Raw genomic sequence first — 4,932 nt, 5'->3', positions numbered from 1 at the left:
CACACACACACACACACACACACAAAGACATGGACACATAATATACATGTATATACACCATAGATGTACACTATATAAAAGGAGATAACTTTATGATATACACTCATTTACTTTGATTACACACGCATTTACACGCACACTTATACACATGCGCACGCGTGTAAGCACAAGCACGCACACGCGCTCACGCTCGCGCACGCACACTCAGACTTACACACGTATTAAAACCCCCATACTCCTACTCTCACATAGCCTACTCAACGCAGTAATAGACCCCCCCCCCCTTTTTTTTCTTCCAACCCCCTAGTCACACACACACACACACACACACACACACACACACATACACACACACTCACGCGCGCACAGTCATCACTCAGATCGTGCAAATGTGAATTTATCATCTACCCAGATGACTGTTTTGCTGTAAATGGGCCCAAGTTAAAATGGAGGCCTTTAGGCCTAAGCCTAACCGGAGACCAAAAAAAGTACTAGATTTTAGATCGAGATCTAGTCATCTCCGGCCTCACTAAAGAAAACAGAATCTGTAAAAAAAAATGTGGCCAAAAAAAAAACTGTTTTAGATTTACGTTTTTTTATATCTTTTCCTTTCCTGTCTTTGCTTTTTATATGAACTCTCTTGCTTCTGAAGGATGATTTTGTTGTTTGTTGTTCAATAGAGACCTCTGTTGTTATATCTCATCATTGGGTTCTGTTATCATCAGTCATCAGTGATCAGTCGTTAGCTTGTACTTGCACTCTTACTGTAAGATTTTCCAGATAATCAAATAAGTGCCTTTTGGGTTTTCCTGAAAGAGTTGCACTGCAGAACTAATCATGTAAGTAAATATTATGAGTCTATCTATAGACTAGATCTAGAATCTAGATCTAGATCTATATCTAGATACCAGTGAAGAATCTTTGGTTAAAGGGAAGGGGCAACTGGATTAGATTAGTGTAGATCTTGAGACTCAAGGAAGGATTTATAGTGAAAATGGTGTGCTTCATGCCACTGTTTTTTGTTCGTCAAGGTTGGCCACTCTTTGCTCGCCTTTTTCATAAACCCACCCTGGGGTGATGTCAGTTGATTTCAGAGTAAAGGGAGACCATTTTACCGGTTGTGGGCCTTAACATGGGTCACTGTAGATTCTTCCTTTGGTGCGTTAGCTAAGATCCCATTCATCTAAGATTCCCTATTCTTGCTCCAGAGCACCGGGATCTTAGGCGGAGACTATATTGTAATAAAAATGTATGTATGCATATCGAGGGGCCATTACTCTTAGGTCGCTTCAATAAATCCTTTCTTCGTCACTTACCAAGGTAAGTTCTCGTCAACTGGGCAAGATAGTTGTTGGACACAAATTTATAAGTCTCCAGTGCAGAATGTCAATCAGCTGCAGCTTTTTAGAATAATGGAGTATGGATTCTTTAAATTCCTTCTTTGTTTAATTTTAATATATTTTTATGGATGAAATCTAAGCTGTTCCAGAGGACAAAATATTTGAGGCAATCATTGCATCATTACTCTTATAAATTTACTGTCCGCCCTCCTGGCTGTTGCGCTAGGCTCGCTGCTTCTTAATCAGTGGACCATTTGCCTTTTTCGGCTTCATTGTCATGATATAGATCTATATTATGATACCCTGGTCCCTTCTCCCGCTTCCTGTTTAAAATATGCCTTGTTATTTCCTAATATTGAAGTTATAAAAACAAATCAGTAAAACGGATGCTTTGAGGGGAGGGTTCAGGTTGCTGACGAGAAAACTTTTTTGTTTTTAGTTTTGTTATTCACTTGAGCGTATCTGTTGGGGGGAGGTTTGCAGTGAAGGGATGGGGACGGAGAAAATAAACTAGTCTAAGAACGTTAATTTGACATTGTATAATCTCCCACTTTTCTCATCCCTAACCCATGAGCTGTTCCTGCTAGTACAGTTTTTTAAAAGTTTTTTTTCATGCTAGATCTAAGTATATATGCCTAGTAGTTTTATAATCCTAGATAGCCAGGAATTAAAAACATGGAAAAGATTATCAGTATTTGTGATTCCTGTGAACATCTTACAAACATGTGTGTACTTATTATAGTACCAGTACCAGGGATTTCTAGCAAGAATAGTTTGTTGAGAGGAGGGTCAAGAATAAGCTACCCATTGTCCTAATGTCTACTTCTGAACTGTTCCTTTCCTGTACTATCGAGAATGTAAACCTGATATGGTTTGCCAAGGTCAGAGAGAGATTGCATGTTACATTTGTGTGTCTGTATGAGTGTATATTTGTTTGTGTATGTGAGTGCATACATTATGTGTGTGAGTGTATGACTGTATGTCATGTGTATATTTGTGTCATTTTATGTGTAAAGAACATTTCACCCAACCAACGATGGACTTATCACCATCATTGCTGTCATCCTATCTGAGATTTTATGATGTCATTCCACAGCTTGAATTTAGTAATTAATTCCACCTGTTGCTTTTTTTTCTCATGAAATAACACTTTATTAGTATTAGAGAAAAAAGTGAGTTATAGCTGGCAAAATGATGCGCTTGCTTTGCTGCTTACTATGGGGGATGCTAAAAGGTGGTACTCCATCCAATGAGTTAAAAAAATTATATATTCTTTTGCCTTATGGTGGGTTCCCACCGCAGAGCTATGGGTCTCTGCATCATAATATTACTTCAAATCAGGGCTCTCAAACTCAGACTGCCTGTGCACCGCTGGGGATAGGAGTCTGTGTGAGAGTGGACAGGTCAAATATTCTACAAAGAAAAAAGTTTCAACCTAAAAAGGCAAAAAAAGTAGAACCTATCGAATCTTCTTGATCTTTATTATAAATATAGTAGTTTAGAAATTGAACTGTTCTTCACAACTGGAAGCTGTCATGAGCCTGAGCTTTGCAGCTCATGAGCGATTTTTAAAAAAAGATTAAACTCCTGGGGCAACACCTCAATAAAAAAGGGGAATGTGTGTGAAAAACGTGTAGGTCGCACTAACTCTGAACTTGTCAAGTAAGAGCAGCAAAGTGTCATCCTGGGGATGCCTATTTGCCGGTCGGTCGCGAGTTTGAGATACCTGTTTTAAAGCATGTGAAGTATCCCTCTGTTTGTCTGATTAACTTGGACTTCCACTAGTTTCATTTATAAATTTGTTTCCTACAGTCTTGTGTGTCTGTTGTGCTGGATGCTGCTGTAGTAGTGGGCAGTACGTGTAGTAGGAGGGTGCCACCTGTAGGTCTCACATGCTTTCATTTCATTGGTTATTTATAATTGTCTGTCTTGTTTTTTCCCTGCACTGAAAGACAGTAATTTTGATGCTGATGTTAGATTCTCTTTACAATGAAGCTTTCTGCCGTCCCATAAAAAGTGAATCATATTTGAATATTCTGTTATTGATATAGGGAAAATTGTCCTAGGTCATGCTGGTGTTTAAAAAAGATTTTATTTGTTATTCAAAGGCTGAAAATGGCTAGACATTACAGCCAGGTGCTGATGAAACCTCATGCTCTTCCTTCAGCTCACGGACGTTGTGATATATAATATATATATACATGTATATATATATAATATATATATATATATATATATATATATACATATATATATTATAGAATGATTATAATCTCTTGCTTGTAGAAGATGTAAGTTTGTAAAATTGTAATTGTGGAAGTCTTAAGTTTTACAACCCCACTGACACTATTTTAGATTATTTAGGAGGTGGGCTGCTTTGAGGTGTGATGTCTGTAGAACTGTTTAGATAGTCGACGGTGGGTGGTTGGCAGGTACTCTGGTGTGGTTTGCTTCTTTTTTCCTATCAAACATCTATCGTCTTTATCTCCCCTCCTTCTTTTTTATGTTTGTTACTCTCTTGTAACACTTCTAATCTTTTGGCGCTCATATGACCTTATGCAGTTGCGAGCGCCGTAAAACCTCTACTAAAACAAACAAAGATAGTCAACATTGTCAGGGAGAAAAGTGGTTGCCTTTAACCAGTGTCATAGGAAAAACACAATGGAGGAAGAGGGAAGTGGTCGTTTTGTACAGATGATGAATGTTCTTCTTGGACAGGTGGCCGTGAGTGCAGGTTGGACTGTATTATAATTATCATGCATTCGGTTTTTTTCCCAATCGCAACACGCATATAAAGCGAGTGATGCTTGCTGTGGTGCAAGAAGATGAAGGGAACACCTATATGAAAGCCGCGTTCTTTCATGTTTGTCTCACTTGTGAATGAACCTGGGTCGAAAGGAGTGTGTCTTGACGGATAACATTTTATTAGGCCTATAATATCTCTCTGCGGTGATTGTTCTGCCCGTGAAGTGCGGGTGTCACCACAGACGTGGGAAAGTGACAGAGTGCGCCCTGCCTGTCTATACATGATAGTTAAAGAAATTGGTTGATTGAAAGTGTTTTGTTTTATGTAGCAAATTCTGTCTATGATGCTATTGTTATTACTGCTGCTGTGGTGTTTTAAACTTGCAGGCTATTCTGTCTGTTTGTCTGTCTGTCTGTCTGTCTGTCTGTCTGTCTGTCTGTCTGTCTGTCTGTCTGTCTGTCTGTCTGTTTTACATTTTTAAGGGCTGCATTAAATGACTTTTATTAATATGGTGTCGATATGCTCATCTTTTCTCACACGAACTGCTGTTATCGTCTCAAAAGGTTTATGCTCGTCGCTTTTTCTATTCTTTTCCTAGTTCTGAGGAAGAGTGTCTCCCAACTTCGTTGGATGTAATGTTCATTTTCTGTAGATTTATTACTACTTCATAACATACTACTACGCCATGTTATGTCTGTCGTATAGATGGCATCGTCGTCCTGTGTTTCGAGGAAGATAGGAATATGTTGGGCTTTGGATTTGTAGGCCTATAGCCTTTTCTTCTTGAGGAGTACTACCATTAAATTTTTTGCTGTGAATGTAATACTCTCTCTCTCTCTCTCCCTC

At 38.7% G+C, this 4,932-nt stretch overlaps 1 protein-coding gene across 3 annotated transcripts in view; it reads left to right on the top strand.

The window, feature by feature from the left end:
* The first annotated feature begins 655 nt into the window (after positions 1–655).
* LOC101845816 (multidrug resistance-associated protein 1) overlaps positions 656–4,932 on the top strand; it is a 53,833-nt gene continuing 49,556 nt past the window's right edge. Inside the window, exon 1 of one of the 3 annotated variants that reach the window (XM_005089958.3) lies at positions 656–839. The gene's annotated coding sequence lies outside the window, so the exon portion shown is untranslated. Of the gene's footprint in view, positions 840–875; positions 1,321–4,216; positions 4,346–4,932 lie in introns of those variants that run through there. The other 2 variants (XM_005089960.3, XM_005089959.3) reach the window with 2 other exon arrangements.

Source organism: Aplysia californica, unplaced genomic scaffold (assembly GCF_000002075.1).
Source record: "Aplysia californica isolate F4 #8 unplaced genomic scaffold, AplCal3.0 scaffold00011, whole genome shotgun sequence".
In the NCBI taxonomy this organism is placed as follows: domain Eukaryota; kingdom Metazoa; phylum Mollusca; class Gastropoda; order Aplysiida; family Aplysiidae; genus Aplysia; species Aplysia californica.
Note: the sequence above shows the minus strand (reverse complement) of the source record. Positions and strands in the feature narration are given on the sequence as shown.